Source organism: Rattus norvegicus, chromosome 2, assembly GCF_021556685.1.
Source record: "Rattus norvegicus strain SHRSP/BbbUtx chromosome 2, alternate assembly SHRSP_T2T, whole genome shotgun sequence".
Classification (NCBI taxonomy): Eukaryota; Metazoa; Chordata; class Mammalia; order Rodentia; family Muridae; genus Rattus; species Rattus norvegicus.
Window position 1 is genome coordinate 57,756,604 of NC_141535.1, and position 13,542 is coordinate 57,770,145.

Below are 13,542 nucleotides of genomic sequence, written 5' to 3' on the forward strand. Positions count from 1 at the left end.
ATGCCACACCGTAATAGTGCAGTCAAAACTAGTAGTCCAGAAAGACTATAGAGGTGAACAATTCCTATTATTTAATGATTTGGGACTGCTGTGACATCATTGCAACCTGTGACCCAGGTGTTTGTGAGATGCTGGCTGCTGCTCTGCGCTGTGTGTGTCTTCAACACATGAAATTAAGTGGGGCACATAATTCTGGATAATGGTGACCACGTTCCAAGCTTACGTATTCCTACTCTTCACTCCTCATCATTGCTACATGTGCATTCGTTTACTTATAAAATGTTATGAGTCTGCCCTGATGGCAGCTGCCTCACGCCTCTCATGTTTATTACAGCTCAATTGTATCAAAAGGACACAGGACTTACACCATTTGTGTAAATGCCCTCTGTCATGTTGAAAGAATGGCAAAACCAACAAGCAATGGGCTTCCCGGAATGTATCTTCACAATTAAAAAACACGTGACTGAATTGGGGGAGGTACCGTCAGGATTATTTAGCAATTTGTATAAACTAAGATTGCCTCTAATCAGGACCTTCAGAAATTCTTTCACTTTGTCTTTTCACGATTTAGCTGAGGAAGAAATGAGGGTTATTAACTCCTGTTCCTGCCTCCCTCTGTTTTGGAGCAGACATTAAATGGAAAGTACTATAAATTCCAGATGTTACTATGGCACTGTCACCAACTACAACAACAGGATTGGTACTAGTCAGAAATAACTTTCTCTTCTCAAGGAAGCGAGACCTCTCAGAAGCAATCACTACTGTCTGAGTCTGGAGCCTTCTAAGCTCTCGGTCTGCACCCTGGATGCCAAGGACAAGTCAGTCCAGTCAGCCTGCAAGTCTCTCACAAGCATCTCTCTCCAGTGTCTCCACCACTCCATGCCCTACTCTATAACTGAAAGCTCAGCTTCCGTGCGTCCGTTCTGCAAGAATACTTTAAATATGTGTAACAGATTTAAAAGTTTTTTTTTTAAAGATGTCTTAATTTGGCTTCAGATATCCTCAACTACCGAGGGAGTTCCCTAGAGGCAGAACTGAGTTGCAACTTTCATAGACATGCTGTCAGAGAACATGGAGACAGACAAAGGCTATGGAAAGAGTGTTCAGTGTAACTTCCCAAGGTTGAAGCAAGCATATCTAGCTGATAAAATTTTCACTCAAAGTCAAACTCTGGCTTCAAGGGAGTTCAAATTAAGGATTTGAGTTTTTCAATCCCTCATCCTCTCAGCAACTTGACCCAACTCACCAAACCCTCAATCCTGAGGCCCCTTCCCATGTGTTCTGACATCAAGAGATCTCCCGAGTTTCTGTCTGTTGACCTCTTCTTCTGAATTTCTTCTTTAGTTCTTTTCTTCTGACTTTCCTTAAATGATGATGTCCCTTGTATCTGTGCTCCTTGTACACTGTATTTCCCAGCCTGTGTGTTTCTCCTACATAATTTCACTTGTGCCCATGTCTCCAGGTATCTTCTACTTGCTGATGACCGATAAGCATTGCTTTCCCTGATCATTGTGGCTAAGACTGAGTGTGTTGCTCTTCTGTGTTTCGTAAGATACACAGCTACCCCCATCCACATCTAAAACTGTGCCCCAAAGATTAAGACAATTCAACATGTTCTGTATTAAGTCTACTCTATTTTCTACTAAAACACCTACTATTTATATGTTTGAATACCTATCCATCCCAACAATCAAGACTGATATCTGGTGATAAAAATCTGTATTTTACCTGTTAGCTAGCTCCTAAGAGACAGGAAGCAGTCGTTTCCTGGTTAGTTTAGGGCCATGTGTGTAGTTCACGTATCATCACTTCTGTGAATTCTATTGCTCAAATGAAACATAAAGCTCACCTCGATTTGATTCTGTGGTAAAATTGACTGTATCTTGATGGAAGACTAGTAAGTTCATATTGGGAAAGAGGATGTTGAATGAGACAGACTATGAACATCTTCAGCCAAACTGAAATTCGCCATGACAGTAACATCAATAATCAAATTCCTACTCTAACAACTCCAGGGCCAAATGCTTAATCATAAAGTGATATTGCTTTATATGTTCAGAAGAATGCTTCCTTTGCTTTTGGAAAAGAGCTGAAACAAAGGAAAATTGGTGCTTCTCGATCCTTAGCCATGTGCTCACTTTCTCATTCACTCATTCACTGTCTGCAGATGCTACGGCTTTCCTGGAAACAAAACAAACCATACTGTATGTATACAACAGTGAGCCACTGACCTCAGGCAGCCACAGTCCATTCAACCACTTCATTTTGAATAATGGAATCAGAATTGGTTGTCACGAATGGTGGAGAATGATTGACTTTTGACCATAAAGAATGTTGGACGGAAGCTCTTGACCCAAAGTTCATAGTTGCTTGCTGTAGCATGTATACAAGGAAGATTGTAAATTTTAAATATTTACAATCTGACAACTATTTTTCATTATGTGACAGTCCTTGACACATAACCACTCACAGGAAAAAAGTCTTGAATTTAGTATTCAAGCCAATTAATTTCACATCCTGTCCTAAGGTCAAACTGTGGCTATGTGACAACCAGTTGGCAGGACAATGGCCAAGACAATCAACTGGGTCCCTGTGCAATTGAATTCCTTCATCAAAACAACTGAGACAATAACAACCAATCAGATTGGCTCTGTGGCAATCTAGCCACTTGCTTCACAGCCAGATCCTGCCAATTAAATGAACTTAATTTTAAAGGTTTTAGATACGTGACAGGTACGACTTTCACAGTGACCTGCTGTCCCCTCTTACACAGCTTGACATGACATAGCATTATCCCTAGGAAACGTTGGATGCTTTACATATTACACTGAGGAAATAGCATGGACAGCATACCAGACCCCAGATAAATGTGGCTTATCATTCTGGACTGTGATTAAATTTGTCTAAACACATGGGAAATGCATTTAGTTGTAAGCAGAAAAATAACACTATTAAGTATTGTGGATTATGTACGCTCCGATAAGCAAACCTTCCCAATCCCCATGGCCTTAGAGCAAAGCTCATTTCGCATGTGTGCTATATCCTTAGCAGGGTCAGCTTCGAACTGGCTCCAAGCTGTCTTCATTCCAGGATGCAGACTCACGAAATGGTCTAGGACTTATCCCATTGCTTCAGAAGAGTGGACTAGAGACCTGGTCTCAGTATGTCCTTCTGGAACTGGAACCTGGCATTTCCCTACACACCCTACTTGTCAAAACCAGTCATGAAAGCCACTTGTGTAGAAGTCCAATAAACCCTACACTGCAGCATAAAGCCAGGTTGGGGGCTGGAGAGACGGCATAGCAGTTCAGAGCACTGGCTGCACTCCCAGAGGTCCTGAGTTCAATTCCCAGCAGCCACATGGTGGCTCACAACCATCTGTAATAGAATCTGGTGTCCTCTTCTGTGAGACAGGTGTACATGCAAATAGAGCACTTGTGTACATACATAAGTAAATCTTAAAGAAAGTAAAGCCACTTGTCTTTCAGAAGAGGAGCCCTCTGATGTGCTTGGGGTAACAGAAGTATTCGGTGATTCAAATGGGAATCGTAAAGATTTGGATGTTGCAATATCTGAGGACCCAGCTATACCTCACCTGGGCATATACCCAAAAGATACCCCAACATATAACAAAGGCACATGCTCCACTATGTTCATAGCAGCCTTATTTATAATAGCCAGGAACTGGAAAGAACCCAGATGCCCTTCAACAGAGGAATGGATTCAAAACATGTAGTACATCTACACAATGGAGTACTACTCAGCTATCAAAAACAATGACTTCATGAAATTCATAGACAAATGGATGGAACTGGAAAATATCATCCTGAGTGAGGTAACCCAATCACAGAAAAACACACATGGCATGCACTCACTAATAAGTGGATATTAGCCCAAAAGCTCGAATTACCCAAGATACAATCCACAGACCACATGAAGCTCAAGAGGAAGGATGACCAAAGTGCAGATGCTTCACTCCTTCTTAAAAGGAGGAACAAAAATATTCATAGGTGGGGATAGGGAGGCAAAGTTTGGAGCAAAGCCTGCCCCTCATGTGGCCCAGATGTATACAGCCACCAAAACTAGATAAGATGGATGAAGCTAAGAAGTACATGCTGACAGGAACCGGATATAGATGTCTCTACACAGCCAGAGCATGTCTAATACAGAGGCAAATGCTAGCAGAATCGAGAACGGGACCCCCATTGGAGGAATTAGAGAAAGGATTGAGAGAGCTGAAGGGGCTTGCAACCCCATAAGAACAGCAATGACAACCAACCAGAGCTTCCAGGGACTAAACCACTACCCAAAGACTATACATGGACTGACCCAGGGCTCCAACTGCATATGTAGCAGAGGATGGCCTTGATGGGCACCAATGGAAGGAGAAGCCCTTGGTCCTTCCAAGGCTAGAACCCCCCAATGTAAGCGAATGTTGGGGTGGGGAGCCAGGAAGGGGCAGATGGTTGGGGAGAGGAACACCCTTATAGAAGAAGGGGAGGATCAGAGGGTAGGGGCTTCTAGACAGGAAACAGGAAAAGGGAATAACATTTGAAATGTAAATAAAAAATCCAATAAAAGAAAAGAAAAAAAAGAAGGGTGCAATATTCATGATCGTTAGCATGAAAAGTAAGTCTCCTTGTAACCCACGTGGGCCACTAAGATGTAAGCTAAATAGAGGACCCAGAGCATAGCTGCCTGTTACAGTCTTTATCTCTGGGTTTATAAATCCCAATTCGGTTACACCGTCTTCCTCCATCAGCCCAGGGTTTTCCGTTCGGACAGGTTTATCAGCTGCAGTTTCTTGTTTATCCCTCTTGCCTATCGAAGTACATGATAAGCACATATGTACTGTGTACATGTGTGTGCAGCTGAAACAGGCTCTATGACACAACCTAGGCTGGACTTGAACTAGATAGCCCAGGATATCCTGGAATTCACCACATAAACCAAACTAGCCTCGAATTCATGTGTCTCCGGCCTGAGCCTCCTGAGGACTGGGATTACAGGCGTACACCACCACAGCTGTTAAGATTATGAATGCCGACTCCAGCCCACTGGGGTAGGAAGCCCGACTGTGTTAAGTGGCTTTTGGTACTTCTCAACTCCCCTTTCTGTAAAACAAGGGAGTCAGGACCTACTTCATCTGACTGTTTTGAGGTTAAAGGAGATAGTAGATGTGAGCAGTAGATAAAGGCTGTATTTTAAATATCAACCACCTTCCTCTGGTGAACATGAGCTAGGAGTAAGTGCCCTGTGGCATGGATTGCCCCAATAACACTGACAAATGAGTCACAGCACGATCCCTTGTGCTGTTTGGAGACACCAGTGAGGAGACAGGTAGAGCGTCAGCGAGTTTTGAAACAATTAGCTATGACTCAGAGACATTCCACAAGGACATTCGGGGTGGGTAATGACGCTTTCCTCTCCTTATCCTCAGCGACCCACAGAGTCTGGCTTAAACCATGTGTGCGACAAAATCTTCCAGGAATTAATCAATAAGCATTTGACTCGCCCAGAGAACGTCTTACACCATGGCAAACACAGGGGAGGAAACTTGGGAACTCCTGGGGCACACATAGTCCTGAGGGGCCCGGCTTCCTTGAATCTCTATGCTTCCTAGACTGCTTCCATCGAATGTTCTGGACAGGCAATACCTGGTTTTAGCATAGTTGACTCATCTAAAACAACCACTCCAGATAAAGTTATGAAAAAGAGAATGGATACTCCTGGTTTACTTTTCTTCTGTCCACGTGTAATAATATTTAAGATATGCAAAATAAGGCAGCTCATGAGCAGATCGGAGTTCACCATTACTCATCTGTTCCATGTTTGTGTTTATGGATGCCATGAGGCAAGGTGTTTGATGTTGGTAATCTTTGGTGTTTAATAGGCACTTTCCTGTGACAATATGTTTCCTGGGAAGATGTAACACGTGTGAGTGCACGCGCGCACGCACACACACACACACACACACACACACACACACACACACACACACAGCTATCTATTCACTCCAGATAGACAACCCATGAAAGATCAAAGTACAGATACCACCAGAGTCCAACTTGGTGAACCAATGAATTTTATTAGGGTTACTTACAGGAATATGGGTGAGGGGTTACTTATAGTGTTGGGTTTGGGGTAGAAGCTAAGAAAACTCACTTCAGACATCAAAGCTTTAAAATGAAAATCTTTATTTTCTGAGCTCTCAGGGAGGCAGCCAATTTGGGATCTGAACCATGTCACTGAAGGAAGCTTGTACGACATTTTAAAGGATGGGAACACAAGGCCAGAGAGGAGCTGGGAGGAACTGCAGTGTTATCCTACTGTATTTTGACATTATGGGTTAAGCAAGGGAGTACCTGATGGGAGACTGGGCTGCATCCAGGGCACCTTAATTCATCCTGGACAATAGGTCCAGAGCTCAGAGTGATAAGGGGACAAAGGGCGGCTCAGTTGCATGTAGTTAATTAGAACACAACACGTAATTGGTTATATATTTTTGTAACTTATGCACCTTCGCTTAGATAACAGCAATTTCCATGTTCTTTATCAGTTAATAGGTTAACAGACAATTAAGAAAACATTTGGAGAAGTGGGACAAGTGTTTGTTCCTAGGCCTGGGAACATGAACTTATTTAACCCTACCAGCAAGATGGAGAGATTGTCCTTGAGATAGCTGGTCTCAGACAACTGTCTCCTTACAAGTTGTCCCTGAGACTTGTGGACTCAGACAATTGTTACCACAAAAACTGTTCAGCTATAGCATAGTCCCCAGCTCCCCTAGGGCTTGGGACTTTGACTTTAGTTTCTCCCTATGACTAAATGGAGTCTGAAAACGGAATGGTAGTACTTAAAATATGTTTCCTTTGCTTGTTCCCAACAACAAAAAGAGCTGCAACACCAAAGCTCACCCCAGCGTGGGTGACAGCTCACAAGGCTGGGAATCTGGAGCACACTGCACAGCCTACAGGCATCTCAACAGGTTGGAGAATGTCTTTTCCAGGTTCTTCAGTTGGTCTAAACCTCTTCCAGGCAGCTGTGCTGCTTTCTGCTTCTTCCAGACAACTGATCTGGTCTCACCACCTTCTTCACAGCCTTTCCCCTCTGAGAGTCTTCTTTAAACCTCAGCTTCACTTTTGTCTGAAAAGAACTTTCAGATTTTATTGTTCACTTTGTCTGGGAGGGGCTAGTGAATCTGGTCAGTTTCAGGGACTTCCTGAAGCTATTTTGAATTGTTGACCTACCTGGGAGATGGAATGTTTCCCATCAGCATTTGGCTATGTGGGTGTTGTCAACAATTAAGAAGGGTAGCTAAGCTTTAGAAGGTCTATTCATCTGTGTTGTTGACTCTGCTGTTGTCCCTGCAGCAGAACCATCCCAGGGCTTGTTCTGTTTTTCTCTTCTCTGCTCTTTTCTTTTCTGTTACATTCCTTGTTTCTCTTTCTCTTGTTCTCTTCATTTCTTTCTTCTTGCTTTCCTTTCACTTCTTCCTCTCCTCCCCTCCCACTCCATACCTCTTTTCTTCCCTCCTCCTTTTCTTCCCCAGGTAGCAGAAATCGACACACCAGCTTTTGATCTTTGCCTACAGAGTACTAAGGCTTACTCATAGGGTTTTCCTCAGGTGTATCTCCTATGCCTGCCAACTATTTAGGATTCCAGATCTGGAGATAGGGGAACTGATTTAAAAAAAAAATCAAATAGGAGCTTCTAGATAAGCCCTTGACAACTTGCAGGAGAGCTCTCCTCAGGAGGACACTGAACAAAGCAGTGTGGTGAAGAGAAAGGGGCTCCTCTAAAATTCAAACCAGCAAGCAGCCTGACCGGCAGCTCAGCAGGGAAGACAATAGGAGAAGGTTCACTGAAACTTGGCAGTTTAAAAAACAGGACACTGAATCTGGGAAGAGTTGATGAGAGCTAAACTCAGAAACAGAAAGTGGGTTCAAGCCTCTCGGTGGGATCCTCGGCTTGGCCTGTCTTCCCACTCCGTGGAGTCGGTGCCAGCAAACACATCTCCTTTTCATTTGTCAGCGTACTGTTTCTTGTTAGAGCCCGGGATTCCCGGCAGTGGGAGAGACCATCACTGCTTGATATGCAGGACAGCCCCTGCATAATCTCTGCAGGCTCCAGGCTTACACTGATGTGGCAGAGATGCTCTGAGTTGTCCCAGCTACCTGGGAGGCAGTTGAATGTTCTCTGCAGGAGTGGGGGTCACCTAAACCAAACCTTTGCCCCACTTAAGGAGCTTCCTGCACAGCCGCCCATTCTTTGTCTTGAACCACTTTCTTTCTTCCTGACCTTGCCTGAGATACCATTTCTTTTGTGCACACCAAAGGATTTAGTTAAGGCCCTGTTCGTTTACGGGAAGGAGCCCTATGAGCCTCAGCAGCAGGGAACCTGTCGAAATCTCCTGGAGTGACAGGTCTTCGTTTTGGTCAGGGTGGTGGTGGTTTGACGATATGGGTGAGAGAACACTGAGTACATTGTACGTTTAACGTTGTTCACTCCACAGTTTCTAAGGGGCTCTTTAAGAAGCAAGCAAGGCTTTCAGCAGGTATAGAGTCAAATCCAGTTAGGACTATACGGCCTCTTTAAACAGAATTGGTTGTACTATCTGATACACAGGTGTTGGTGCGGATAAAACGAGCACAGCTGGCAAAGTGTGTGGTGTAGTTACAGCTCAGTAATAGATTGCAAGTGTCACTATTCTTATTTGAGAAAAGCATCCCCCCTCCCGCACGCACACAGTAATAAATACAACTTCCTTGATTTAAAATTCCTCTTAGCACATTGGAGCACGTGGAGACCATTCTTCAAGGCCTTGACTCAAAGGTGTGACTAATGGGTGGGAATTTCTGGCTGGGAGACAGGGGTAGCAGAAGAAAATTAATGGGCATGGGTTTGCTGGGTGATGTTTAAATTATACCAGCCATGCAGACCTGGTCACCTGGCCCTTGCCTACAGGCTGGCCTTCTCTGTATTTCACACTCACTGGAGCCATAGTCCCTGCGTCCCGAAGGCAAAATAGTGAGGAATTCTTTTTTGGCAAATAAATTCCACTCAGTGTGCAAAATGTAAGCTCTTGATCTATCTGCTCTGGATCTATCAATGCTAAGAGACTCAGCTATGACTAATGCTCTTATCTCAGCTCAGTGGTGAAAAATTAGAGCCTTCCTAGTTCCATTCTCGCATAATTAAAGCCTGTTTGACTATGTTGCTTTGATAACCACCCCCCCCGCCCCCCCCCCCCGTCCCTGGAAATGGCTGGGCTCCTCATACTTATCTTTCGATCTCTGCTTTCCGTGTAAGTAGCTAGAAACTCAGACTCACAGAGCACTGAAGGGTCTTAACGATTAGGTGAAACCTCCCATTTTATAGATAAAGTAGGAGGAGAAATCATTTGCACTGAGTTCATTCATCTCCCAGAAGTATTTATCCTGAAACTGAGCCAGGACTTGTGGTAGACCCTAGATTATCCTGGCATGGAAAATTTTTTCTAAATTTCCCAGAATTCTGACAGGAGAAACAATTGCTCTCAAATGAGTACTGCCTGATACGCACAGTTTCAATGAGCAACTTGGGAAGAGCAGTGATATAAGCGGACCCAAGGGTTAGGGTGCCTAGTTAAATAATCATGAGGCAAATGGGTGTCTTGATAGCTGCTCTGGCAATCCACGTGGGGTTTACACATGACTCTGAGGTTTAGACTCTACGTTAAGTGGAGGGGATGTCTCTCACTGCCTTCCAATAAGCTCTGTCTCCTGACTTCAGATCTACAGGCTATGCTGCAGCGTCCTTCCCGTCTGAATGCGTGCTCCTAAGAGCAGTGGAACGCACGAGTGGACAGACCCTAGTCTCCAACACCCATAAACCTGAGACATTGAAGATCCTTATTATAGGGCATTATACTACAGCATATTGACCCTCATAGAAGGGGCTCATACAGGTGAAGTAATGCAGGCAAAGGCACAGAAGAGTACTGGGGACTACAACAACCAAAGAAGGGACAATTACAAGGGGCAGGAACTCCTCAGCTCTGTAGTTTCCCACAAGGCACTAGGGAGCCAGCGTTGTCATCAGATATTTTAGATAAGCCACACAATATGAGTTTTGGAAAAGATTAGCCTTTTATCTCTCTCTCTCTCTCTCTCTCTCTCTCTTTCTCTCTCTCTCTGTGTGTGTGTGTGTGTGTGTGTGTGTGTGTGTGTGGTGTATGTGTGCTTTAGTGAGTTTATGTACACCTGTACACGGTATTCTTGCAGGCCAGAGGACATGAGATCCCCTACAGCTGGTGTTACAGGCAGTTGTAGGCCACTTGATGTGGGCGCTTGCAACTAAACCCAGATCTTCTGTAAGAGCAACAGATGCCCTTAACTTCTGAGTCAGCTCTCCAGGCCCACAATCTGATTTTCTTGGTTTTGTTTTAAAGAGATAATGTATCCTAGATCTCTGAATCGTTCTGTAGGTCAAATCGTCATCATCATCATCATCATCATTATTAATTACTATCACTATTGATGTAGTCCTGGCTGATTTTGGTCTCTCTATGTAGCTGAGAATGACCTTAAACTCCTGATCCTGCTTCCCCCCTTTCTCCCCAGTGCTAATATTGTAGACATGTGAAACTACATTTCGTTTATGTGATCCTAAGGTTTGGACTCACAGTCTCATACATGGTGGAAAAGCATTCTATCAACTGAGCTATATCCCCAGACTATGTATAGCACAATAGTAAAGCACATGTGTGGGATCCTAGATGACTGAAAATTTCCTCCAACCATTACCCAAGAGACCCAGACAAATTGTCTTAGTCTGCTATAAGAACCAAGAACAACAGACTGGGGAGTCTGTACCCACCAGGCATTTATTTCTCAGAGCCCTTGGGAGTGGGAGTCTGAGACGAGGAAACAGCTCAGTCGGTTCCTTCTCACTCGCAGACTCATTTATCTCTGTGTTCTCACACAGCAGAAGAGAAGCAGCAAACTTTGAGGACTCTCACAGGAACACTCCATTCATAATAGCATCTCCCTCCAGACTCACCTAGGCCTAGTTACATCCCCAGCCCCTCCTACTTTCTGATATAATAACAATTGGGGATGAAATTTCCACATATGTAGCAGCAAACCACTGAACTGAGAACAGGACCCCTGTTGGAGGGATTAGAGAAAGGATTGAAAGAGCTGAAGGAGCTTACAACTCCATAAGAACAACAATGCCAACCAACCAGAGCTCTCAGGGACTAAGCCACTACCCAAAGACTATACATGGACTGACCCTGGGTTCTAACTGCATAGGTAGCAGTGAATAGCCTTGTTGGGGCACCAGTGGAAGGGGAAGCCCTTGATCCTGCCAAGGTTGGACCTCCAGTATAAGGGATTGTGGGGAGGGGGGGTAAGGGGAGGTGGATGTGGAAGAGAACCCTTTATAGAAGGGGAGGGGGAAGGGTTAGGGGACTGATGGACAGGAAACCGGGAAAGGGAATAACATTTTAAATGTAAATAAAAAATACCCAATTTAATAAAAATGGAAAAAAAAGATTTCAGCATATGACTTTTGAAAAGACACAAGCATTTTTATTCCATAACAGGATATTTCAAATCCAAATCAACAAAGTGACTGAATGAGGGAGGGCTGACAGCTGTGTGAATATGGAATTTTGTACCCTTAACTCATGGCCCAGGAACCACAGTGCCAATAGGGCAAAAAGAACTTTCTTATATCAAGACACAGAATTCTAGCCTTAAACACTCACTTTTCCCCTTGGAAAGGTCGTGCAAACAACAGGCCTCATTTCTTTCCTTGACAATACATGCTGTCTCAACAATGAAAGGAGTGTTGTGTTGTTTCATCCATTCATCCATCCATTCAAGTATTTATGTGCAGTAAACATCATGCTAAGTGCTTGAAGTCTGCCATGCATAGACACAGACCTGGCCCTAAAGAGCCTAGGTTGGGAGGGATGGAAAGCAAGAACAATGCAGAGTGTTAAAAACTCCAAGAGATCAGCAAACAGTAGCCACTTAGAATCTGGCCTCTGGCTGGCTCCATGTTCCTCACCTCTCTCCTGGCTTTCTAGGCTCTTGCTATGTTGGGCTCTAAGCTACTTCCTAAACAGGCAGGCTGATTTATTTGCCGTCTTGACATCTTTGTGTCTGCTGTTCTCTCTGCTTGGAAATGTTTTTTTCCCAGATGTCTATAGACCCATCCACTTATGTCATCCTTCAACTGAAAGAGCAGTTCTAGGCATGGGTTTCTCAGTCTTTCCCACCACTCTGCCTTATACTTTTGATAACACTTGCTGCCATGTGAGGCTATTATGTCTTTCTATTGCTCTCTGTGGGAGATTGAACCTAAGGCATTGGATGTGTTTGGCAAGCACTGTAACTACTGAGCCACATGTCCCTGCCCCATCGATCTTCTTCAGTAGAATGTAAGTTTGATGAGAGACTGGATGTTTGCTTGTTTTGTTCATTGCTGTGCTTTCAGTTGCATCAAAGCCAAAATGCTGGTTTGTTATGCATCAAACCTTTGCAAAATAATGAACGTGAGAAGCACAGGGAGAGAACCACATAGGCTTGAGAAAACCTTCAAGTAGGGATGATTGAGCCAATGGCTTCGTTAGAGAGAAGCACTTAAGTGTGTTGTGTAGAAGATGTGATATGTAGGAAATACAGAAGAGCTTGGAAGAAGTCAAGTGAGGTAAAGTAATAGTGACAACACATGGAAACCTCTGTAGGAGGCACTGGACAACGTAAGGCAGGGGTAGGGATGCCAGGAGTATAGTCACTTGGAAAAGAGCTTGCAAATGTCTTACAAAGTTAAATACATACTTACCAGACAACCTGCAGATACTTCTGTCAAGTGAGAAGAAAACTTACCCTCACACAAGAAACTCCGTGTGAACATTTATAATTGCTCTCTCTCAGCCACTCCAAAGAGCACTGTGATATTTTTCATGTGGTGGTGGTAGTTACATGACTATATGTGTCAAAACAGGCACAAGCATACATTCGAGTGATTTCTTTCATGAGTTATTACTCTTTAATTAAAGCAATTATGGGAAATCATTGGAGAGTTTTAGTGGTGGAGACACCCTGTCAGACTGTTTCCTAAGTAGCACTTTGGCCTGGCTGGAGAAGAATGAAACCCAGTGAGGTCCTTACGCATTAAAGAGCAGGCTGAAGCTTGAAGGATGCTGGTCAAGGTGAGCATGGGGTGAAATAAAGCATTTGAGGAACATTCAGGGAGTGGAATCAACTGGAAACTGAGCAGATATGGGGAACAAGCATGAAGTAGGAGTCCAGAATGAGGTCAGGGTATTTAACTTAAGGGCAGCCATGTGGACAGTGGTATCACAGTCTCTATCTCTACACACCATGTTGAAAGGCAGGCTTTAAGAAATTCTGGTAAAATGATTACATGAGACAACCGTGGGTTGGAAACACATTGGAAATGTACCTGATGTTTTTTCTATTTGATTGTGTCTATTTTACCCATTTTATTTATTTACCTATTTTAATGTGTCTCTGAATGTCTATG